Source organism: Panthera tigris, chromosome B2, assembly GCF_018350195.1.
Source record: "Panthera tigris isolate Pti1 chromosome B2, P.tigris_Pti1_mat1.1, whole genome shotgun sequence".
NCBI classification, from domain to species: domain Eukaryota; kingdom Metazoa; phylum Chordata; class Mammalia; order Carnivora; family Felidae; genus Panthera; species Panthera tigris.
Window position 1 is genome coordinate 30301189 of NC_056664.1, and position 27289 is coordinate 30328477.

Genomic DNA, 27289 nt, shown 5'->3' on the forward strand with positions numbered 1-27289 from the left:
GACCTCACCTCTCCAGGCTCCAGTCCTCTCCTAGATGTTGGCTGGGCCTCTTCACTGTGTCTACATGTTGAAAATTTTAATAAGATAAACTATGTTTCATCAGGCTTTCTCAGTTGTTCTCAGTGGGATCATGAGTTCCTAAATTACCTCCCTAACCAGTAGTCAGAAGACAAACTACTCTCTAGGCTGAATGTCAGAGTACAGTGTTGAAAGCTAATCCAGATGGGGCAACATCAGAGTGGGCACCAGCTCACAAGGTCAGGGTAAGGATCACAGGTCTAAGAGGGGAACGCTGGGGACAGAGGGGGAGGACAAAGAGTCTCCCATGTATACTTGGTCCCATATTCAATTATGAGGCCCAAAGGGACCTTCTGTTCCTCTGTGGTCACTGACTTTCCCTTCTTCTCTCTCACTGGCCCTTTCTCTGACCTTATTCAAACCTCAGGATCTTTCATTAAAAAGGACATGAATGGAATTGGGGTCATTCTAGGCAAGCTACCCACAGAAAATATGTCTGAAATCTCACATAGCCCAGTTATCTGTCGGGACAAGAGGTGGATGCAGGAGTCAGTCCTGTCCCCACCCTCCCTTGAGTGAGGCCAACAGAGGACTCTTTCCTTCCCCAATGGGTGACCATGGAGGTGGTGGGTTCCCCTCAGAATCTTAGGGCAGCAGCAGCTCATTTGTGACCTCCAAGTGGAGTTGTGAGCCCACACACGAGTCAAGTAGCACCTCAGGATCTTTGCAAAAGATCTTTCCATTATCTTTCCTCCATCGTCCTTGGCCTCAGTAGCCAACCTGCCTGCCATCGTCCATACTGTTAGTCCTCCTTCAGAGAGATGAAATCCTCACCATTCTAAGGGACTAAAAGTGTCCCCTGGAGAAGCTCCCATTGGGGTCACCAACATCTATATGACTGAGACCAGGGACCAAGAATCAGTGACAAACCAGATTGAATATGACACCTGAAGCAAAATGCTACACACATTTCCCAGGCTGGGAGGGGGAAGGGTGGTCAGTGCATTCCCGGGACACAACATGGTGAAAACCCTTTGGTCTAAAGTTGGGAAAGCCCACCTTGTCCTTACAAGAATCTTGACATCATTCACAAGCCTTGCTGGACAGTCCAAACTCTGCTGGCACCGCTAACACTACAGAAGTATTTCTGTATCCTTATCCTTCTGATCTCAATAGTTAGGTCTCCTGTCCTCCAGCCACATTGCCCACAGCTCATGCTGTGGTGAGCACAGTGGCCTGTCCAAGTGCTGGAACTGTTTGTGGTCCATGAAGGCAGTGGCAGGAAGCCAGGCTTGCTTATGCCAGGTGGACAGACATGGTGTGGAAATACACCAGGCAGTGAGTGCCAGGGGTGGAAACAGTTACCTTGGGGCCCAACAGGGAGTGGGCTGGGAACCCACCCTCCCCCCTTCTGGCTCTGCTGCTCCCTGGGCTCCCTTCTGCACCCCACCTTTGTCCAGAGAGGCATCCCTGGGGGCCTGTTATTGCTTTGTGCAGCTGGGACAGATGAGAGGGACAGAAAGACAGAGAGGCCAGGAGAGGGACAGGGTGGACAGAAGGGACCAGAGTTAGGGAGACGGCCTGGGTTTCAGTCAGGGTCAGGGATCCCCAAATGAGTAGAAGGATGGTTAGGAACTGCTTGCACCAGCTTCTCCAGACATCTCAATATCTGTGGAGAACTAACTCTGAAATTCCCACCCACTTCTATAAACACAAACCTCCACTAACTTTGATGGGCTTTTCCAGAATCCTAAGATCTAATCCCAACAAAAGTGCATATGAGTCATGAGAACAATCAGAAGAAACTGAAGGAGGTGGGGTGGGGGGTGGAAAGTAAAAGCCTGGAAAAAGTCCTAGGGAGAGGGCAACCCTGAGGGCAGGGTTCTGCTTCACATCTGCCTCCTTAAACTGGAGATGCTCAAATGCAAACATGGCTCTGTAAGTGTCTTCCCTGAGGCTTCTCTTTACCCATGGAGCAGTCATTGGCCCATTCTACCTTGGACACTTGATCCTGGGACACTCTAGGTGAACCATCAAGGTCATCCGGCTGCTCCAGCCCCAGGCAATCCTTCTTGCTCTCCCTACTTCATAGAGTGAATGCTTCTCCAAGGAAAGGCAATTTATTTTTGTTGATGGACAAGGCAAGTAGGGAAGAAAGAGAGTTAGGGGACGAGGACAGAAAGGATAGAAAGGTGTAGGGAAGAGGAGATGTCCAGGGCTTTGGGAGGAAGTAGAGATGGACTATTCTCTTTGCCCAACCACCCACTCAGATAGCCTTCCTTTGCTCCTCCTTCCTCGTTATCAGTTTCTCCAGACTCCATGCTCACCAGCCCATAGTGAGCTTAATCAGTAAAATGACTCCAGATTTACCATAATCAGTAAATGGGCTCCAGAGTGGAGCAGAAGGAGGGTTTGGAACCTCATGGTCTGGCCTCTGAATGCCTTGGACTTGGGGCCAAATACAAGGTCCCTACCCACTGGTGTGGATAATATAAATGTAGATTATTAACTAACCTGACTGGCTTCTCTACAACCTCAAAACCAAGGGGAAACTAGACATAATTCTGTGTCATCTGTGCTTTGCTAAAGCAATCATAAATACCTGACACAGGTGTGTAAAAACTAAGGGTAATTCCCAGAATGATTTGTAGTCCCCACCATTTGGATCTCTGCTAAGTTGGGCTTCCCTACCGAGCCATTATGCTCAATGTGCACTGAAGATTTTGAGATCCAAACCTAGACATGTTCAGGCTTTCATTATTTTATTTTCAGCAACAGGGTAGGATGTATCCCATTAGTCCAGACATGCTTTTTTTTTTTTTTAAGTCTGTTGGATGATAATAAGATTACCTGTCCCCTTTTCCTTTTCTTCCTTTCCCAGAATCTCTCTGCATGAATCCCCCAACCCCCAAACCTGATTCAATGGATAGTACAGAGTCAGGAGCAGAGCCCTGAGGCCAGATTGCCTGGGTTCTAATTCAGGCTCCACCATTTACTTTTTGTGTGGCCTTAGATAAGTGAATTAAACTCTCTGTACCTGTGTGCTCATCTTGAAAACTGGAAAAGACACCAGTCATTTATTAAAAGGGTGAAATGTCTTAACATGTGCAAAGCACTATATAATTGTTAGATAGTATTATTTTGGCTGTTGTTTTATTATTACCATCTTAAGCCTTTTTCTGAGGCCTGCCTCTTCCCCCAGGCTTTTTCAGTGAAGGAAATTCACCATGGGAACTGACACTATCTGGTGCATTTAGACAGTGTGTAACTCTACGTATTGCAGCATCCTTAATCATTTCCATCAGCTCTTTATCACTACCCTGGGCCATGATAGTTCACCTTGACTTTCCTTAACCTGAAGCAAAAGAACTCTCTCTCTCTGCAATATAGTGCATGACAAAGTAAGGCATAGTCTTTACTCCCTTCTTTTTTTTTTTTTTTTTTAATATTTTTACTCCCTTCTTTAGTTAGAATCTTCAGTCTGTGGTTTGCCTGTAAGTTCCAGTCTAGTGACTGACCTTAAGAGCAAATCTATAAGCAGTACATGACCTTGTGAAATGATCCAGTGACATTCTTTTATTTCCACATTGAGCATATAGACTCGGTGTCCTTTGAGTCAAAAAAAATTTCCCCAAAATTAAAAGCCACTATGCACCAACCATAATGTTCTAAATGAGAAAATCTGTCAATGTCAACTGTTGACAAAGATGTGAAACAGCTAAGCACTGCTGTTGAAAAGAATAAATAGGTTCAACCAATTTGAAAATTGGCTTGTCCTTATCTTCCAAAGATAAAGATTCACCTTCCCTATACTTGTGGTTCCACTTTTAGGTATATAACAACAACAACAACAACAACAACAACAAAATATGTGAAACATTGATTTATTCAAAGCAGTTTTGGTTGTGATAGTCAAAAGATGGAAACAATCCCAAAATTTACTAGCAGTACAGTGGATAAACTGACTCATGTTCACATAATAGGATGCTACACAAGTAACAAAAATGGACAAAATACAGCTACCCACAATTACACAGATGAATCTCACAAATAATATTGTCATGCACACAACACACAATGTATGATTCCATCTATATAAAGTTTTAAACAGAAAAAAGTAATCTGTTGCTAAAATTCAGATTAATGGTTATTTGGGGGCAGGAAGAAGAGCTCAGTGATTGAGGGGTGTGTGAGAAGGCTTTCTGTGGTGCTGGTCATGTTCTCTTTCTTGACCTATGTGTTGTAAAAGAGGTGTGTTAATTTTGTGAAAATTAAGCTGTTACTGATGATCCGTGTGTTTTACACTTGAATTAGTAAAATATAAATGAATCTTTTATCACTTTTGGCACAAACTCCTTTTTCTTCTTTTGTTTTGTTTTATATATTTTTTCTTTTTTGTTTTTGTTTACAAACTCACTTTAATAAATAAATAGGAAATTCAAGACATTATCCTTTTTTTTTTTTTTCCTTTGGTCAGAAATTTATTTCAGTGGACCCAAATTAATGATGGAGAAGCATCATCTTTCCAACAGGATTCCAATTAACAAATTCAGAATGAATGAGAGAAAAATCATCCTTTTATAGCCCCTAATGAAGTAATGAGTATAGGTAAAGATCATCAGTGGATATTTGACTATTAGTTGAAAGAGTGATTAGGGGACTTTATAGTGGTTGGATATAAGGTGGTCACCACCTGAACCCACTAACCAATGTTAATGTCTCTACATGTGAAACCAGATGGATGTGATGGGTATACACAGTGCCACCCATGAAGGGATTTTTGTAATTTATTGAAATTTTAAGGGACATAAATTTGTGTTTACTATTTCTTTTATCCCCACATTTGCTAAACACAAATGAATGAAACAACTTACTTAGAGCTTAGGGAGTAATTAAATTTTTATTATTTTCTCACACACTGAACAATTATTTCCTTTTGATACCTTATGTATGCTGATTAGTCTTATGTCATCTTGACTAGGCTATAGCACCCAGTTTTTTAATAACATTAATCTAAGTGGTAATGTGAAGACATTTTGTACATGTTAGGATTGGGTTTGCACATATGGTTAACATCTGAAATCATTTGACTTTAAGTAAATTGAGGTTACCCTTGATAATGTGAGTGGGCCTATTCTACTCAGTTGAAGGCCCTAAGAGCAAAAACTGAAGTTTCCAGAGAAGAAGAAATTCTGCCTCAGGACTACCACACCAACTCCTGTCTGAATTTCCATTCTGATAACATATACAGGGTTCGTGCTTGCCACTCTCTACAATTGTATAAGCTAATTCCTTAATATTTATTAAGGCCTGAAATGATTATGGGGTTTCTGGAATTGGTTCTTCAATCTGATCAGATTTAAAGGCACTAATGACTTTAAGTAGTAAAAAGGGCACTTGACAATCCATGGCAATAGAGATACTCAGAATGTCACAACTGGATACTCTAATCAAATACTTATAAAAGGCAAAGTACGTAGGTGACCATGTATTTGATATATTAGAACAGTTTCATCAAACTAACAAACATAATAAGATTGACTGCTGCTAATTGTGTTAGACAAATTAAGGAAAGGAAAGGATGGGCTCAGGGATTCAACTTCCCAGCTCAAGGGCCACGTAAATCGCCTGAAAATTTCTGTCTGCTCTGAAACAAAAATTCATCTTCTGTTGCCAGAGCTTAACTTTCCAAACACCAAACCTGCAGTCTCATCTCGCAAGTGGATAAATTACAAATTGAATTCCCAACCTGATATTATGTCTGCTGTTAAAGTGAGGGCATTTATTGGAAAGGAGTGGGATCCTGAAAATTGGAATAGGAACATATGGGCAGATCCTGATAACTAAAGACATTGAACTCCCAAATTCTGCACAGTCTTCTTTAACAGTAGAATCAGTCCTTTGACCCCCATCTGAGGAAGTTAACCCTGCTTTGCCTGTGGACACTGTAATGGCCTCCCCTGAGGTAGTCACCTTGTAAGACACTGCTGATTCCCATCTCAGGACTGATTCCCACCCCTCCCTCATTTGCTTATAGACCTATAACTACACTCTAGTCCCAGCAGGCCCTGAAAAGTAAGATTGATAATGTAAACCATTAGGAGTGTGCTTCACCCCAAAAGCACTGCATGATTTTTCTAATTTATACAGACAGAAATTCAGGCAACATGTGGGGCGCCTGGGTGGCTCAGTCAGTCGGTTGAGTATCTGACTTCAGCTCAGGTCATGATCTCATGACCTGTGAGTTCAAGCCCCATGACCAGCTCTGTGCTAACAGCTCAGAGCCTGAAGCCTGCTTCAGATTCTGTGTCTCTATCTCTCTCCGCTTCTCTCTCTCTCTCTCTCTAAAATAAATAAACCTTTAAAAATTTAAAAAAGAAAGAAAGAAAGAAGAAAGAAATCCAGGCAATATGTGTGGGAATGAACATTAGGGGTCTGGAGTTATGGTAGAAGAAATGTAAAGTTGGGTGAGTCTATATTTATTGACATGAGCCCACTAGAAGAGATTCTGGACTCAATATTGTAGCTTAAGGAGATAGACAGGGTTCTATCTAACAGGTTGTATTTTGGTTGACTGAAACATGGACCAAAATGTGGCCTACATTAAAGAAATTTGAAATGCCAGAATTGCCTTCATATAATGTAGAGGAAGATACCCAAAGGCTTAGGGAAATTAGAATGTTAGAATAGATTTGTCTTATAATACATGCTTATTCATGTTAAGAGGGTCCAGAGGACACATCTTTCACCATGAATGTGAGAAATCAATTTGTGAGGGGAACCCCAGCTTCCTTGAAGAACTCTGTGATCACTCTTCTCTGTAGCTCAGGAATTACCATGAGAAGTACTACCCTGAACTGTGACTCTTTTTTTTTTTAATGTTTATTTATTTTTCAGAAAAAGAGACAAAGACAGAACTCAAGTGGAGGAAGAGCAGAGAGAGAGAGAGACCCAGAATCTGAAGCAGGCTCCAGGCTCCGAGCTGTCAGCACAGAGCCCAATGTAGGGCTTGAACTCACAAACCTCAAGATCATGACCTGAGCCAAAGTCAGATGCTTAACCAACTGAGCCACCCAGGGGCCCCTGAACTGGGACTCCTAAAGGCAATGTAGATCATTGTAACCTGGGGTGGCAGGGTCCAAGAGGAGGCACTTAATCACCAAATGCAGGGTTGCCATAATGGACAGCATACTTAAAGCATTAATCACAATAGTCTGACTGGCACTGGCTAGTTGACCATGGATGATGTCCCTAAAATTTAAACAAATGGGCAATCTACTCAATCCTTATTTGATCTGTATAAGCAGAAGTGTTCTAGATCTAGTGAGCAGAGTTCTAAATGGAATCACCCAAACAGCCTCCTCGGTCAATTCCCAGACTTGAGCCAGTTTATAGACCCAAGACCCTATGAACAAAATGGGGACTGGATCCACTTTATGAATGACGCTGGTATATTGCAAAAAAATTATACTGTTAATCTTTGTCCCAGCTTTCCCTAAAGGAACCTATGGCATATTACTAGGGTGCCTATGCAGTGGGGAAAAGGAAATAATCAGATATTTGAAGGAAGACTAGACACTGGCTCTGAGCTGATACTGATTCCAGGAGACCCAAAACTGCACTGTGGGCTACCAGTCACAGTCTGGAGGTTAGGTGTTGAATGAAGTTTTAGCTCAGGTCAATCTCACAGCAGGCCTTGCGAGTCTTGAACTTAGTCACTTCCTCCAACTCCGAAATACATAATCTGAATAGACCTACTCAGCAAGTGGAAGAACCCTCACATTGGTTCCTTGACCTGTGGAGTGGGGGATATTGTGGTAGGAAAGGCTAAGTGGAAGCCACTAGAAAGGCCTTTACCTAGGAAAAGAGTTAACCAAAAGCAATAGTGCATTCCTGGAGGGAATAAAGAGATTAGTGTCACCATCAAAGACATGAGGATGCAGAGGTAGTGTTTCTCACAACAGCCCCTTTCAACTTGCCTATTTGGTATATGCAAAAAACAGATAAGTCTTGATGAACGGCAGTGGAGTATCATAAGTTTAATCAGGAGGGTGACCCCAATGAGGTGCTGTGCCAGATGTGGTTTCCTTGAGAAAATTAACATATTTCCTGTTACCTGGAGTGCAGCTATCAATCTGGCAAAAGCTTTTTTCTTCCATACTTGTTGATAAAGAATACAAGAAGCAGTTTGATTTCAACTAGCAAGACCAGCAATATACCTGCTCTGTCATACTTCAGGGGTATATTAAATCTCCAGCCTTATGTCATAATTTAGTTTGCAGAAATCTTGATCACTTTTCCCTATGACAAGACATTCAATGGTACATTGCATTCATGACATTTTGCTTATTGGATCTAATGATCAAAAAGTAGCAACTGTTACAGACTTGTTGGTAGGACATTTGTGTGTTAGAGGGTGGGAAATAAATCTGATAAGTTCAGGAGCCTTCCACCTAAATGAAATTTGTAGTGGGTCCAGTGTTCTGGGGCATGTTAACATATTTTTTCTAATGTGAAAGGTAAGTAATTATATCTGACCCCTCCTACAGCCACAAAAGAGGCATAATGCCTAGTTGTCCACTTTGGATTTGGGGGTCAGCATATTCTTCACTTATGTGTGGTACTCTAGCTCATTTACTGAGTGATCTGAAAAACCGTTAGTTTTGAGCAGGGCCAAGAACAAGAGAACTACAGGTACAGGCTGGTTACAAGCTGCTTTGCCACTTGGACTATATGATCTTGCAGGTCCACGCATGCTTGAATTGTGACAGATATAACTACTCTTTGGAGCCTTTGGCAGAGACCCCTATGTGTGAATCACAGTGTGCACACAGGATTTAGGGGCAAAGTTCTGCCATCAATTGAGAATAACTTGTCCCCCATCTGAATTGCCCATCATGAACTGGGTTTGTACAACTCACCAAACCATAAAGTTGGTTGTATATAGCAGCACTCCATCACCAAATATAATGGTATTGGGTTCAACCAGGCTCTGAAGACATGTGTAAATTATGTGAGGAAATGGATCAAATGTTCACTGCCCCAATTCCTTCTACATTTTTACCTAATCTCTCCCAGCCTGGATTTATGAATTCCCTGCACATGGTTGCCTAAGGAAGAGAAAAGTCAGGCTTGGTTTATAGATAGCTCTGCATAGTACACAGGCACTACAAAAGTGAATAGCAGCATGACAGCCCCCTTCAAGGTCATCTCCTAAGGACAGTTGTGAGGGAAAATCTTCCCAGTAATGCAGCTGGTTGTACATTTTGTTTGGAAGGAGAGATTACCAGAGGTATGATTGTATACCAATTCACAGGCTATGGCCAGTGCTTTGACTGGATGGACTGGATGGATGGACTTGAAAGGAACATGACTGAAAGGAACATGACTGAAAAGTTGGTGGCAAGAAGAACTGGGGAATAGGTGTGTGGACAGAATTCTCTGGGGACAAAAATGTAAAGATATTTATGTCCCATGCAAATGCCCATCAAAAGGTGACCTCAGAAAGGGATGATTTTAACAAAGTGGATAAGATGACTCATCCTATGGAAACCTGTCAGCCTCTTTGCTTAATGGGCTCATGAACAAAGTGGCCATGATGACAGGGGTGGAGATTATACATAGGCTCAGCAACATAGATTTCTCCCCACTAATCTCAACCTAGCTACAGCCACTGATGAGTTCCCAATTTGCCAACAGCAGAGACCACCATTGAGTCCTTGATATGACAATATTCTCTGGGGTAATCATCCAGATACCTGTGGCACGTTAATTACATTGGACTTGCTTCCATTATGGAACATGCAATGTTTTGCTCTAACTAGAATAGACATTTTCTCTGGATATGTACTTGCCTTTGCCAATGATTCTGCCAAACAACATCTATGGACTACGGAATGCAATACCTACTATTATGGTATTCCACACAGCATTGCTCCTGATCAAGCAACTCATTTCCAGCAAATAAAGTATGGCAAGGTGTTCATGGGCATTCAATTCATTGGTTTTACCATGTTCTTCATTATTCTGAAGGAGCTGGCTTGATAGAATGGAGAATGACCTTTTGAAGACTCAAAGTGCCATCTAGGTGCCAATCCCTTGCAGATTTGGGGCAATGTTTTCCAGGGGGCTCTAAACAGAGTCCAATATATGCTGCCATTTCTCTCATAGCCAGGATTTACAGGTTCAGAAATCAAGGATGTGGAAATGGAAGTGACACCACTCACTATTTAGGGATCCACTAGCAACATTTTTGCTCCCTATCCACATGACCTTATGTTATGTGGCTTAGAGGTATCAGTTCCAAAGAAAGGAATGCTTTCACTAGAAGACACAGCAATGATTCCATTGAAATGGAATTTAAGACTACCACCCACCCACTTTGGCTCATCATGCCTCTAAACACTCAAAGACAGTAATTTTTGTACTGAATGGAGTGATTGATCATGATTATCAAGGGCAATTTAGCTGCTACTACACAGTGATGCTAAGAAAGAGTATGTCTAAAATAGAGAAGATAACTTAGGGCATCACTTAGTACTATCATGACCTCTAATTAAAGTCAATGGAAAACTATTCAGGCAGGACTATTAATGACCCAGACCTTTCAGGGATAAAGATTTGGGAGATACATCTATATCTATATCATCTATATCTATATCTATATCATCTATATCTATGTTTATCAATATCTATATATAAAATATATAATATAAATATATTTCTATAAGATAAATATATATACTATTCAGTTTTTCTTTTTTTAATATGAAATTTATTGTCAAATTGGTTTCCATACAACACCCAGTGCTCATCCCAAAAGGTGCCCTTCTCAATGCCCATCACCCACTTTCCCCTCCCTCCCATCCCCCATCAACCCTCAATTTATTCTCAGTTTTTAAGAGTCTCTTGTGGTTTGCTTCCTTCCCTTTCTAACTTTTTTTTTCCTTCCCCTCCCCCATGGTCTTCTGTTAAGTTTCTCAGGATCCACATAAGAGTGAAAACATATGTTATCTGTCTTTCTCTGTATGACTTATTTCACTCAGCATAATACTCTCCAGTTCCATCCACATTGCTACAAAAGGCCATATTTCATTCTTTCTCATTGCCAAGTAGTATTCCATTGTGTATATAAACCACAATTTCTTTATCCATTGATCAGTTGATGGATATTTAGGCTCTTTCCATAATTTGGCTATTGTTGAAAGTGCTGCTATAAACATTGGGGTACAAGTGCCCCTTATGCATCAGCACTCCTGTATCCCTTGGGTAAATTCCTAGCAGTGCTATTGCTGGGTCATAGGGTAGATCTATTTTTAATTTTTTGAGGAACCTCCACACTGTTTTCCAGAGTGGCTGCACCAGTTTGCGTTCCCACCAACAGTGCAAGAGGGTTCCCGTTTCTCCACATCCTCTCCAGCATCTATAGTCTCCTGATTTGTTCATTTTAGCCACTCTGACTGCCATGAGGTGATATCTCAGTATGGTTTTGATTTGTATTTCCCTGATACTATTCAGTTTTTCGAGGTAACTTGACTGATACATTGATATTTCTGGTATTCAGGTTCATCTACATATCAAGCTCTGAATTATTATATTGTAATACAAAGGGAAGAATCTTGCTCAGGACATCAGTAAGATTGTAGACTAGGCCCTATTCCTCCACAAAAAATGTTTGAAACAATAAGTAGAGACTGACAAAAATAACTATATAGGAATTCTGGAAATTGCTCAAAGAGGTATAGCCACCAAGCAAACATCCAGTCAAGAAAAGTAACATTCAAAATGGTAGGAAATGTGACATTTTACTCATCTTTGTCCGACTCCCACTCCAGGATGGCATGGGGCATTTGGGACAAAGAGCTTAATTCCCACTTTCTTTCTGCAGGCTGGAAGGAACAAAGTAGAACCTACTTTCAACATTCTAACCTCTTGGCTACCCAGGGAAGGGATTGTTCTTTGTCTCATCTGACTCAGAACTCACATAGGAAAACCTAGTATAATATAGATCTCATGCTGGGAACATCTGCAGAAGGTAATGATAAGTGCTAAAACCTGTGAAAGCTATAAGTGAAATGCAGACCCATGGATGCCTGGGACAAGAGATTATAGGCAGAGGAATACAATAGAACATCAGTGGCTCAGGTTTCTTTCTTTTTTTTTTTAATCAGGTTTATTTTAACAAATCAAAGCACACCTAGTTAAAGGTCCAAAAACTCCCCACTGCAAGCAAGGAAGAACACTACAGAGAACTAACCTGGAGGAAAAAGCAGCCAAAACACAAGAGCACCCAGCATACACCAGAAACACTTCCTGAAGCACCAGCCCCTAGACAGTGTAATACCCCTTCTTAATATAGCATTACTCTCAGGAGCAGGAAACATAACAAGCTTTCATAACACACAAAAGACAGAAACCTATACAAAATGATGAGATGGAGGAATTGTCCCCAAAAGAAACATCAAAAAGAAATCACAACTATGGATTTACTCAAAACAGAGACAAGCAATATATCTGAACAAGAATTTAGAACAACAATCATAAGAATACTAGCTAGGCTTGAAAGAAGCATAGAAGGCACCAGAGAAGCCCTTGCTGCAGAGACAAAAGACCTAACAACTAACCAAGCCAAAATAAGAAAAAATGCTATAACTGAAATGCAAAACTGACTGTATATAATCACAACAAGGATGGAAGAAACAGAAAATGAATAGGTGACATAGAAGATAAAATTATGGTGGCCCCTGGGTATCTCAGCATCTGACTCTTGATTTTAGCTCAGGTCATGATCTCAGCGTCGTGAGATGGAGTCCCGTGTGGGCCTCTGCACTGGTGCATGCAGCCTGTTTATGATTCTCTCTCTCCCTCTCTCTCTCTCTGCCCCACCCCCACTCATGCTCTCTCTCCCTCTCTTAAAAAAATGGAAAATAATGAAACTGAAAAGAAGAGGGGAAGGAAACTGTTAGATCTCAAATGTATATTTAGGGAACTCACCGACTCCTTAAAGCACAATAATATCGATATCATAGGAGTTCCAGAAGAAAAGTGGGGGGAAAGGACAGAAGGTTTATTTGAACAAATTATAGCTGAGAATTTCCCTAATCTGGGGAATGAAACAGGCATTCAAGGACAAGAGGCACAGAGAACCCCTTCAAAATCAACAAAAACAGGTCAACACCGAGACATATAGAAGTAAAACTTGCACAATACAAAGAAAACGAGAATTCTGAAAGCAGGTAGGGACAAAAGGTCCTTAACCTAAAAGGGTAGACACATAAGGTTAGCAGCAGGCCACTAACTTGGCAGATAGAAGGGAAATGATATATTCAACGTGCTAAATGGGAAAAATATGCAGCCAAGAATACTTTATCCAGCAAGGCTATCATTCAGAATAGAAGGAGAGATAAATAGTTTACAAGACAAGCAAAAATTAAAGGAGTTCATGAACACTAAACCAGCTCTGCAAGAAATATTAAAGAGGACTCTTTGAGAAGAAAAGAGAGACCAAAAGCAACAAAGACTATAAAGGAACAGAGACAATCTACAGGAACAACAACTTTACAGGTAATACAATGGCACCAAATCCATATCTATCACTGATTACTCTGAATGTAACTGGACTAAATGCTCCAATCAAAAGACATAGGATATCAGAATGGATTTTTAAAAAGATCCATCTATATGTTGCCTACATGAGAGTCATTTTAGACCTAAAGATACCTACAGATTGAAAGTGAGGAGATGATGAACCATCTATCATACTAATGGATTCCAAAAGAAAGCCAGAGTAGCCACAATGATATCAGACAAACTAGATTTTAAACCAAAGACTGTAACAAGAGATGAAGAAGGGCATTATATCATAATTAAGGGTCTATCCAACAAGAAGATCTAACAATTTCCAGGTACCTGGGAGGCTCAGTCGGTTGAGTGTCTGACTTCGGCTGAGGTCATGATATCACAGTTCGTGGGTGCAAGCTCCACATCAAGCTCTGTGCTTATAGCCCGGAGCCCAGAGCCTGGAGCCTGCTTCAAATTCTGTGTCTCCCTCTCTCTCTGCCCCTCCCTGCTCACATTCTGTCTGTCTCTCTCTCTCTCTCGAAAATAAACATTAAAAAAATTTTTTTGAGATCTAACGATTGCAAATATTTATGCCCCTAATGTGAAAACAGCCAAATATATAAATCAATTAATAACAAATTTAAATGTTTATTTTATTTTAAGATAAAGAGAGAGAGAAAGCACAAGCGAGGGGGGAAGAAGCAGAGAGAGAGGAGAGAGATAGAATCCCAAGCAGGCTCCACACCATCAGCATGGAACCCAATGCAGGGTTTGATCTCACAAACCATGAGATCACAACCTGAGCCGAAATCAAGAGTCAGACACTCAACTGACTGAGCCACCCAGGCACCCTCAATTAATAAAAATCTTAAAGAAGCCCACTAATAGTAATATAATAATAGTAGGGGACTTTCACACCCCACTTGTAGCAATGGACAGATAACCTAAACAGAAGATCAACAAGGAAAAAATGGGTTTATAACAGCACTATCAACAATAGCCAAAGTATGGAAAGAGCCTAAATGTCCATCAATGGATGAAGGGATAAAGAAGACATGATATATATATATATATATATATATACACACACACACACACACACACACACACACACACATATATATATACACACAACGGAGTGGTGTATATATATACAATGGAGTATTACTTGGCAATCAAAAAGAATGAAATATTGCCATTTGCAACTGGGTGGATGGAACTAGAGGGTATTATGCTAAGCAAAATTAGTCAGTCAGGGAAAGACAAATATCATATGACTTCACTCATATGAGAATTTTAAGACACAGAATAGATGAACATAAGGGAAGGGAAGCAAAAATAATATAAAAACAAGGAGGGAGACAAAACATAAAAGACTCTTAAATATGGAGAACAAATAGAGGGTTACTGGAGGGATTGTGGGGGGGGGGGGGGCGGCTAAATGGGTAAGGGGCATTAAGGAATATACTCCTGAAAACATTGTTGCACTATATGCTAACTCACTTGCATGTAAATTAAAAAAATAAATTAAAAAAGAAAAGAAACAAAAACACAATGAGATATCATACCTGTCAGAATGGCTCAAATAAAAAAGACAGGAAATAACAAGTGTTGGTGAGGATGTGGGGAAAAAGGAACCCTTGTACACTGTTGGTGGGAATGTAAGCTGGTACAACCATTGTGGAAAAATTAAAAATAGGAATATCATATGATCCAATAATTCCACTACTGGGTATTTACCCGAAAAAGCAAAAATGCTAATTCAAAGGGATACATGCACTCCTATATTTATTGTAGCATTATTTACAATAGCTAAGATATGGAAACAGCCTAAGTGTCCATCAATGGATGAATGAATAAGGAAGATGTGGAGTATATATGCAGTGGAATATTACTTAGCCATAAAAATGTGAAATCTTGCCATTTTGGCAACATGGATGGACTTATGTTAAGTGAAATAAGTCAGGCAGAAAAAGAAAAATACCATATGATTTCACTTACCTGTGAAATCTAAAAAACAGAACAAATGAAAAAACACAAACAAAAGTAGAAACAGACTCATAGAGAACAAATTGATGGTTGTCAGGGGGAGGTAAGTGGGGGAAGGGCAAAATGGGTGAAGGGGAACTGTGAGGTACAGGCTTTTATTTAAGTCACAGGGGTAAAAGCTACAGCATAAAGAATATAGTCAGTGGTATTGTTATAGCATTGTATGATAACAGATGGTAGCTATACATTGTGGTGAGCATAGCATCACGTATAGAGTTGTCAAATCACTATGTTGTACACATGAAACTAATGTTACACTGTGTGTCAACTATACTGCAATTAAAAAAGACCACATTCAAAGCATTAGAGACTGTTAAAAACTGAGAACAAACTGAGGGTTGATGGGGGGTGGGAGGGAGGGCAGGGTGGGAGGGAGGGCAGGGTGGGTGATGGGTATTGAGGAGGGCACCTTTTGGGATGAGCACTGGGTGTTGTATGGAAACCAATTTGACAGTAAATTTCATATATTAAAAAATAAAAAAAAAATAAAAAAAAATAAAAAAAAAAAGACCACATTACTGAAAATGGAACCCCATTAACTTCTTAATAATAACTAGTATTTGGGGCGCCTGGGTGGCTCAGTCAGTTAAGCGTCCGACTTTGGCTCAGGTCATGATCTCGCGGTTTGTGAATTTGAGCCCCACGTCGGGCTCTGTGCTGACGACTCAGAGCGTGGAGCCTGCTTCAGATTCTGTATCTCTCCATCCCTCGGCCCCTTCCCTGCTCATGCTCTGTGCCTCTCTGTCTCTCAATAATAAATAAACGTTAAAAAAATGTTTTTAAATAATGGTAATAACTAGTATTTACCTGACCAGGACAAGTGCTAGGATGCAAGTCCATCTAAACTAAAGCTACTTGTAGTCTGTGAGCCAATGCTAGTCTATACCAGTCTACAATGTTTTGTTACTAGCCCACCATGAGAACTGGAGAGTGAGAGTAAACTGGAAAGCTCTACAAAGGTTTCCTTATAAGCAAAATATAAGGGTTTATATTATTCCCTTGAGTCTACTAAGCAATTTGCTGATCAGCTATTTGTAGACCACATTTGAGTAGAACTATCTTTAAACTAAGAAACTAGATTAAAAAAAAAAAAAAGCTTTTTGGAGGTGTTATGTAAAAACTGATAAATGTTAGGGGCACCTGGGTGGCTCAGTTGGTTGAGTGTACCACTTTGGCTCAAGTCATGGTATCATGGCTTATGGGTTTGAGCCCCTCCTCGGGCTCACTGCTGTCAGTGCAGAGCCCACTTCAGATACCTTGTCCCACTTCTATCTCTGCCCCTCCCCCGCTTGTGCACGCTCTCTCTCTCTCTCTCTTTCAAAAATAAATAAACAACAACAACAAAAAACTGGATAAATGTTAGGGATCCTTTCCTTAGAAATATATCCAAGTATGAGGAAGTATAAAAAATTAATATAAAATGTCAGTGCAGACTGGATCTTTAAAATCTAGTAAGAACAAACACAGGGAAAAGACATTTTGAGTAGTCACTTCACTGGCCTACAATACCACTCCACTTATTTGTAAGTATAAACTGGTGTAGACAAGAGCTGGATCCTATAACAGACTATCAGGTTGTCATTCCCACCAAAACCACCTCCATGACCACCACCAAAGTTTCCAGAACCACTTCGATCTCCTTGCTGGATGAAGCACCAGCCATCTCTTGCTTAGATAGAGCTTTCCTTACTTCACAGTTGTGACCATTCGCAGTATGGTGTTGTAGACAATCTTGTCTACTGAGTCATGGTCATCAAACGTTACAAAAGCAAAGTCTCTCTTTTTGCCACGGCCTCGGTCAGTCATGATTTCAATCACTTCAATTTTCCCATACTGTTCAAAATAATCTCTTACATGATGTCCTTCAGTATCTTCTTTAATGCCACTGACAAAAATCTTTTTCACAGTTAAGTGAGCACCAGGTCTTTGAGAATCTTCTCTGGAGACAGCCCTCTTTGGTTCTACAACTCTTACATCCAACTTGTGTGGTCTTGCATTCATGGCTGCATCCACCTTCTCCACAGTGACATATGTGACAAACCCAAAGCCTCAGGAGCTCTTGGTGTTTGGATCTCTCATAACCACACAGTCTATAAGTGTTCCCCGTTGCTCAAAATAAGAGCAGGAATGGGCACAATCCTTTAAGGAAACAAAGAAAAAAAAATCAAAAATCCAAAGATGGGGGCTGAGGGCCTAACCCAAGCCTGACCTTAGGCTGACGTGGCCACATAAATATCTCTGTCCTGGACACAGTACAGGCCTGGGTGATGTCCCAGTCCTTGTCATCACAGATCCTGGTGGGACAAAGTTCCACTGAAGAGACAAGGACAAAGGAGCAGAGAAAATGACTCTGCTTAGGAGTGACCATGTCAAAGCCCAAAATGCACTGAGCACCAACTGGTCACAGTCCCATCCATGCTGGTGCCTCACAACCTCTCCTGTAACCACATGCAACAGACGAAGCACAGCAAACATGTGTATTCTGGAAGGTTCTCAGTGCTTCCATTTATTTCTGTTCTCAAATTTAAGGAATCATCTCTTTTAAATAACCCATCAAGCAACCCTCCATGATAAGAATGTGGAAAAAAAAAAAATTTATATTCAGATTCCTATTTTCAATATAAAAAATGTTGCAACTCAGTGCAATGTGAAGTTAAGACAGAGATAGAGACATCTAGTCCTGCCTCTGCTAGAACAAGAAAGTAGATTAGAAAGGGGCAAAGGTCAATGTGGGGAGGTGTCGTGGTGGGCAGCGTGTTGGGCCAGTCTCTCCACCTCCTCTCACTATGCTAAGTCACATACTTAGCATACACACTTTGTTGAAAGAAAGTGCAGTCAGAGATTCCTGAAGTCACAATGGGGAGTGGGATTGAGAACTAACCTTGTATTACTTAGTCCCCCACAAGGTGGCTGGCTCACACTGTGAAAGAAAATAATCATGAACAAATTCAAGTCAGTCGCTTTAAGTGTTGACATTATGAGCAGCCCACCATATGCTAAAAATGTCCCACTCAAAGAATCCCCATAACCCAGTCGTGTCCCCTCTGCTCAACCCCACACTTCAGGTCTCTCAGGGCCTTACCTTTAGGAATTGTGAGAGACACATCAGAGCCCTGGGCACTGTCATCACCTGGGGTAGAACAAACAGGACTTGATCAGAGCCACGGGAGATGAGACTAAAGGAGGAGCTATGGTGGGGGGTGAGCTCCCCATGGGGTCCTGTCTACACTATTCCAGGGTTTCAGGGATCACCCCCTCCATACTTACATGCAGCATGAGAGTAGCTCAGTCCTTTTCCTCCCATGGGAAGAAGACATCATGACAGAATCCAGGGGGAAAGCCATGATGTCCTAAAGGAATCTCCCTAGTCCTGGATCCCAGGAAAGTTTCCAGAACTCTTAACCATACCCAAGGCAGGATCAGAAAACATAAGAAAAGTCCATGTGTGTGGACCAGACCAACTGCACTTCTGGAGTCTGTCCTCAGCAGGGGAATTCCCTTCTGTCCTATGACTGTTGGGAATCAGGTCCCCATCATCAGATTCATTAGGGTGAAAATTTGCCCTTCACATTCACATGTGATTTACTAAAAGTGTGAGTGTTAGCAGTCAGCTCCAGAGTGAGCAAGCACATGCATGTGGATGGTACTTCCTATTAACAAAGCAGGACAATCTGCCACTGGGACTTGAAACCCTTCAGTGGAGTCAAAAAACTCAGATCCTCCCACCTCTTCCCTACCTGGGCTCTTCTTCCTCCAGATCTCAATGCCAGACCACAGCTCCAAGGAGAACCAGACCAGCAATGATGCCCATGATGGGGATGGAGAGCTGAGAAGTGACTTTGGGAAGGGGAAGGAAGGTGAGGGCCCTGACCCCAGGCATCAGCCCCCACCCTGCTGGAGTTCTCCACAAGAGCTCCTGATTCCTCTGAGAAGAGGGTCTATGTCCAGGTCTCCCCCCTTATCCTGTCTCAGCATGAGGGGCTTAGGCAGTTCCACCATGCTGCCTGTGGCACATGTATCTCTGCTCCTCTCCAGAAGGCATCACCATAGCTGCCCCCTTCTGGAAGGTCCCATCCCCCAAAAGTCTGGTGTCCACAAGCGCTGTGTCCGGATGTGGTCCTCCCTGTCATGCTGCCAGGTCAGAGTGATCTCTGCAGGGTAGCCCAAGGCCCAGAACCTCAGGGTCACCTCATGTCAGAGGTGGGGTGGTAGGTCATGTGTGTCTTTGGGGAATCTGAGAAAAAGGCTCAGAAAATTAAAAAAATTTTGCTTTGGTCATAGGTCACACCAGCAGCATTCATGTGACTATCCTGAGAATGGATGTGGCAACTGAAGTGGGGGAAGGGAGCACAAAACCCAGATGCCAGCCTGGACACAGGGACCTGAGATCATTTCTTATTCCTTGAAAAGTTCTAGGATGAAGACAAGACAGGACAGATGAGGAGGCTACAGCTCTCTGAGGGAAGAAAGGGATTTCTGGTTCTGATCTGGGTGGAAGCAGAGTGACTCAGAAAAGTTCAAACACATAGTACATGGGGAAGAGAACAAGGCCTGAGAGAGAAAGTCCCCCACAATTCTTAAAGCTGCTAACAGAGAATCAGAGGGTATTGCTAGTTGGTTATTGCAGGGATGGATGGTTTCTTCCTCCATCCCTGGGGGACTGGATCCCTTCATTGTTTCTGAGAGAAGAGCTGGACCTCTAGGCTAGTTAGTCACTCTTCTGGCAGAGGATCTGAACAGCCAAGGCTTAATCCCTCGACCCCTGACCTATGGTATTCGGGCATCTATTCCATTTTCCTCCCCTCTTCCAGGGAGCACAGCCCTAGTCTCTGGAGAGATCGCAGAAGTGCTGAGGTGACCCTCCCAACTGCGCGCTGCAACCTCTCCTTCCCTTTCTCCAGGTACCTGCGGAACCTATACCACGCATGCACGCGACCTCCAGGTAGTTCCTCTGATGCTCCGCCACACTGGCCGCCTGCCACTTGTGGCAGGTGACCTGTGTGTGTCCGCCACGGTTCAGGAACACAGGTCCTCATTCAGGCACAGTTGTAGGCGAACTGTCAATGTCTACTGAGCAGGGGTCCATAAGAACCCACGAACCCACCGGGCAACCATAGGTCACCTGGAAGGTGAGACCCAGGCCATGCCCCCAAAGTCAGCCCTGCACTAGTCCCACTCCCTTGAAGCACCCCGTGCCTGCCTGCCTCAATGATGGGGGGGCGGGGGTGATTGGTCACAACCAGTTTCCAATTCAACAGTGGAGGAATCCCTGCGGGGTCTCCCTGGGTGGAGGGTCAGGGTTGGATTCTGAGGCCTCTAGATGAAGCTCCAAACCAGAGTCTAGAGAAGATGCTGTCCTGCCCATGGGAGATAGGGAGACTCGTGACCTGCGATCCACTCAGCTTCATTCACTGGCCTCGCTCTGGTTGTAGTGATTTTAGTTAGCCCCTTGGTGTAGAAATGTGTCTAAGAATATTGCAATCAGACTCATAAAGCTCCTAAGTTGTTGCACTTTATATATATATATATATATATATATATATATATATATATATATATATATATAATTTGTGTCTCTTTTATGGTTTTTTTTTTTAAGTTTTAATTTAGGGGCGCCTGTGTAGCTCACTCGGTTAAGCATCCAACTTCAGCTCAGGTCATTATCTTGTAGCTTGTGAGTTCAAGCCCCACGTTGGCTAAGTGCTGACAGCTCAGCGCCTGGAGCCTGCTTTGGATTCTGTGTCTTTCTCTTTCTCTCCCCATCTCACACTCTGTCTCTCTTTCTCTCTCAAAAATAAATAAACATTAAAAAAAAATTTTTAAGTTTTAAATTCTACTTAGTTAATATACTGTGTAATATTAGTTTCAAGTGTACAATACAGTGATTCAACAGTTCCATACATCACTCTGTGCTCATCACAAGTGTAATTCTTAATCCCCACAAACTATTTCACCCATCCCCCCACCGGCTTCCCCTCTGGTAACCATCAGTCTGTTCTGTATTGTTAACAGTCTATTTCTTTGTTTCTCTCTCTCTCCCTTTTTCTCATTGTTTATTGATTTCACTCATATGTGAAATTTAAAAAACAAAACAAAGAAGCAAAGGGGGAATAAAAGAGAGGATTCACAATTGTGTTTTTATTTTTTATTAAATTTTAAAAAATGTTTTATTTATTTTTGAGACAGAGAGACAGAGACAGAGACAGAGACAGAGGTGCAAGCAGCGGAGGGGCAGAGAGAGAGGGAAACACAGAATCCAAAGCAGGCTCCAGGTTCTGAGGTGTCAGCACAGAGCCTGACTCAGGGCTAGAACTCATGAACCTCAAGATCATGACCTGAGCTGAAGTCAGATGCTTCACCAACTGAGCCACCCAGGTGCCCCTTAGTTGTATTTTACTTTTAAGATTTAATTTTAGAGACAGTGCTTGCACGAGTTGGGGAGGGGGCAGAGGGAGAGAGAGAATATTTTTGTTGTTGTTGTTTAAGTTTATTTATTTTGAGAGAGAAAGTGAGTGGGGGAGAGGCAGAGAGAGAGAGAGAGAATTCCAAATGGGTCTTTCATATATGGCCTTTATGATGTTGAAGTATGTTCCTCCTATCCCTGTTTTCTTGAGGGTTTTTATCAAGAAAGGATGGTGTATTTTGTCAAATGCTTTTTCTGCATCTATTGAGATCATATTGTTCTTTGCTTTTACTAATGAGTATATCACCTTGATGGATTTGCAAATATTGAACCAGCCCTGCAGCCCAGGAATAAGTTCCACTGGGTCATTGTGAATAATTCTTTTAATGTACTGTTGAATTCAATTTGCTAGTATTTTGTTGAAAATTTTTGCATCCAGTTTCATCAGGGATATTGGTCTATAATTCTCCTTTTTAGTGGGGTCTTTGTCTGGTTTTGGAATTAAGGTAATGCTAAGCTTGTAGAATGAGTTTGGAAGTTTTCCTTTCATTTCTATTTTTTGGAACAGTTTGAGAAGAATAGGTATTAACTCTTCTTTAAATGTTTGGTAAAATTCCTCTGGGAAGCTATCTGGCTCTGGACTGTTGTTTGTTGGGAAATTTTTGATTACTGATTCAATTTATTTGCTAATTATGCATCTGTTCAAATTTTCTACTTCTTGTTTCAGTTTTTGCAGGTTGTATGTTTCCAGGAATTTATCCATTTCTTTCATATTTCCCAGTTTGTTGGCATATAATTGTTCATAATATTCTCTTATAATTGTTTGCATTTCCGTGGTGTTGGTTGTTATCTCTCCTCTTTCATTCACAATTTTATTTATTTGGGTCATTTCTCTTCTTTTTGATAAGTCTAGCTGGGGGTTATCAATTTTATTAATTTTTTTTAATAACCAGCTTAGTTTCATTGATCTGTTTCTGTTATTTTGTTGTTTTATTTTGTTTTGTTTGTTTCTATATTGTTTATTTCTGCTCTAGTCTTTATTATTTCCCTTCTCCTGGCTTTAGGCCTTGCTTTCTGTTCCTTTTCTAACTCCTTTAGGTATAAGGTTAGGTTGTGTATTTGAGGCTTTTCTTTCTTCTTGAGGAAGACCTGTGTTGCAATATACTTTCCTCTTAGGACTACTTTGGTTTATAGCATGTGCCCCTTCAAAACAGCATACCTGTATCCCTTGGATAAATACCTAGTAGTGCAATCTCTGAGTCATAGGATAGTACTATTTTTGATTTTTTGAGGAACCTCCATACTCTTTTCCAGAGTGGCTGCACCAGTTTGCATTCCCACCAGCAGTGCAAAAGAGATCCTCTTTCTCTGCATCTTTGCCAACATCTGTTGTTGCCTGAGTTGTTAATGTTGGCCATTCTGACAGGTGTGAGGTGGTATCTCATTGTGATTTTGATTTGCATTTCCCTGATGAGTAGTGATTTTGAACATCTTTTCATTTGTGTGTTGGCTATTTGCCTGCTTCAATGGGAAAATGTCTATTCAAATCCTCTGCCCATTTTTTTAAATTTTCTTAATGTTTAGTTACTTTTGAGAGAGAGAGAGAGAAAGAGAGAGAGAGAGTGCAGGTTGGGGAGGGGCAGAGAGAGAAGAAGACACAGAATCTGAAGCAGGCTCCAAGCTCTGAGCTGTCAGCACAGAACTCAATGCGGGGCTCTAACCCCTGAACCATGAGATCATGACCTGAACTGAAGTTGGATGCTTAACTGACTGAGCCACTCAGGTGCCCCATCTTCTGCCCATTTTTTAATCATATTGTTTGAGAGGTTTGATGTTAAACAGTATGCATTAATTATATCTTTGGGGTATTAACCCCTTATCAGATATATAATTTGCAAGAGAAGGAGTTAAGATGGGAGAGGAGCAGGGGCAACCCTAAGCTTACCTTATCCCTTGAACACAGCTAGATAAGGATCAAATCATTCTGAATACCCAAGAAATCAATCTAAAGACTACACAACTAGAGGCAGAAAAACAGCACATCATGGAAGATAGGAGCTATGGAAAGTTGATGGGGTGGGGGGAGAATTTCAGGTGCTGTAGAGGGGAGAGAGCCCTGGTCATGGAGAGAGGAGCCAGACAGAGAGAGAGAGAGAAAGCACACGCAGGGGATTGCACAAGAAAAACACTTCCCCAAAACCAAAGGAGAGGGGCTCACTATTGCAAGTTTTTATAAGCAGTGGAGCTCAAATTCTGAAGTTTTAGAAATCTGCACCATCACTGGGATCTTGCCTGGCAGGCTCAGTAGTGCTCTGGAAGGGAAGGAGGGTGGAGACCCAGGAGCAGACAGTGTAGTCTGAGGATCCCTTGGATCACTCAGGTTGAAACAGTTGCCTTTCTAGGAGTGTATTTGGGAGTAGTGGCATGGCATCTCCAAGAACAAAAGAACTAGCACCACCAAAGTGCTGCCCTGTTCACTAGCATAGGAACAAAGACACCGGTTGAAGGCAGCAAACCTTGGTACCAGCTTTTTGCTGCACTTTACCATAAATGGCAAACCTGTGTGCATTCATGCAACTGTTTTCTGGGACAAACCAGCACAGATCACAGTGTGGCAAGATCCTCCCTCAGAGGTTCAGTATGAGTCTGAGCTGTACAGATCCTTAAAATATGGAGTTTTGAAACCCAGCTGCATGTCTGAGATGAAACATGGGAGTACTGTGCAGCCTGGTAGACAGACAGCTTAGACACAGACAGGGTGAAGTCAGAGATCTGATGGAAACCAGGGACACAAGAGGGGTCATTGTGTGCTTTTCTGGGGGGGCTTCCTGAAGGGTGGCAGACATGAACTCCCTGCTCCCTGGAGGAGAGAACAGAACGATGCCATCCCCCCCACCCATCAGCACTGACTGACTTCAGTGAGCAACACAGTACCCTCCAGTGAAGGCTTACACAAAGCCCCATCCCCCTGTGTCGTGCAGGTGCATTTCCACAAAGGGCATGTCCACCAGAGAATCAGTGCAGCAGGCCCCTCCCCCAGAATGCCAGCACAAACCCCTGGCATGCACCAAGTCTATGATCATAGAGTGCTTCAAAGCTTCAGCTCTAGGGGAAACAGGATCTAGCTTCTTCTAACAAGCAGACTAAAACATACCTGGTTAAAATTTGCCACACAGTGGACAAGGTCCAAACACCCCACACACAGGCAAGAAGAAACTCTGCAAAGGACTGACTTGAGGGAAGGAACAGCCAAAACACAACAGCAGAGTGCACAATCTGAAACACCTCCTGAAGCACCAGGCCCAAGACGGTATAAGACCTCTTCTTAATATAGCCACTATTCTCAGGAGCAGGAATATAACAGACTTTCTTAACATTCACACAAAAAAGAAGTGACCTAGAAAAAATGACAAGATGGAGAGATTCACCCCAAAAGAAAGAACAGGGAGAAGTAATGGCCAGGGGTTTAATGAAAACTGATATAAGATGCCTGAACTAGAATTGAAAACAACAATCATAAAGATACTAGCTGGCCTTGAAAAAAGCATAGAAAACACTAGACAGTCCCTTACCAAAGAGATAAAATAACTAAAAACTACTCAGGCCAAAATAAAAAGTACTATATCTGATATGCAAAACTGGACGCAATTACAACGAGGATGGACAAAGCAGAGGAAAAAATCAGTGATATAGAAGAAAAAATTATGGAAAATAATGAAGCTGAAAAGAAGAGGTAAAGACAAGTATTAGATCATGAATGTAGACTTAGGGAACTCAGTGATTCCTTAAGATGTAATAATATTGGTATCATAGGAGTCCCTGAAGAAGAACAGAATGAAAGGGGGGAGAAGGTTTATTTGAGCAATGATAGCTGAAAGTTCCCTAATCTGGGGAAGAAAACAGACATCAAAATTCAAGAAGCACAGAGAACTCCCATCAAAATCAATAAAAGCTGGCCCACACCAAGACATATCATAGTCAAATTCACAAAATACACAGACAAGAAAAGAATCCTGAAAGCAGCAATGGAAGAAAAAAAAGTCCTTAACCTACAAGAAAAGACAAATCAGATTTGCAGTAAGTCTGTTCACAGAAACTTGGCAGGCCAGAAGGGAGTGCCATGATATGTTCAAGGTGCTGAATGGGGAAAACATGCAGCCAAGAATACTTTATCCAGCAAGGCTGTCATTTAGAATAGGAGAGATAAACAGATTCTCAGGCAAACAAAACCTAAAGGAGTTTGTGATCACTAAACCAGCTCTGCAAGACATGTTAAAGGGGAAAGGGGATGCTTTGAGTGGGAAAGAAAGACCAAAAGCAACAAAGACTAGAAAGGAACAGAGAACATCACCAGAAACACCATATGGCAGTGGCTAAGTTCATATCTATCAATAATTACTCTGAATATAAGTGGACTAAATGTGTGGCGCCTGGGTGGCTCAGTCGGTTAGGCGGCCAACTTCGGCTCGGGTCATGGTCTCATGGTCCGTGAGTTCGAGTCCCGCGTTGGGCTCTGTGCTGACAGCTCAGAGCCTGGAGCCTGTTTCAGATTCTGTGTCTCCCTCTCTCTGACCCTCCTCCATTCGTGCTCTGTCTCTCTCTGTCTCAAAAATAAACGTTAAAAAAATTTTTTTTAAATAAATGGACTAAATGTACCAATCAAAAGACATAGGGTATCATAATGGATAAAAAATAAAATAAAATAAAATAAAAATAAAAAATATAAGATCCATCTATATGCTACCTACAAGAGACTCATTTTATACCTAAAGACACCTACAAATTGAAAGTGAGGAGATGGAGAACAGACATGTTAACAGACAAAAGAAAGCCAGAGTAGCTGTACTTACATCAAACTAGATTTTAAAACAAAAATTGTAACAAGAGATGAAGAAGGGCACTATATCATAATTAAAGGGTCTATCCATCAAGAAGATCTAATAATTATAAATATTATGCCCCCTAACTTGGAACACCCAAATATATAAATCAATTAATACTAACCATTGAAAATCTCATTGATAATAACACAATAATAGTAAGGGACTTTAACATCCCACTTACAACAATGGACAGATCACCCAAGTAGAAGATCAACAAGGAAACAATGGCGTTGAATGACACCCTGGACTGGATGGACCTAACAGATATATTCAGAACATTCCATCCTAAAGCAGCAGAATATACATTCTTTTCGAGTGCACAAAGAACATTCTCCAGAATAGATCACATACTGGGTCACAAATCAGCCCTCAACAA

General features: G+C 41.6%; 1 pseudogene; it reads right to left on the bottom strand.

Annotated features, from left to right (window-relative positions):
• Nucleotides 1-16917: 16917 nt before the first annotated feature.
• Nucleotides 16918-21092, bottom strand: LOC102960909 (annotated as a pseudogene).
• Between the last annotated feature and the right edge of the window lie 6197 nt (nt 21093-27289).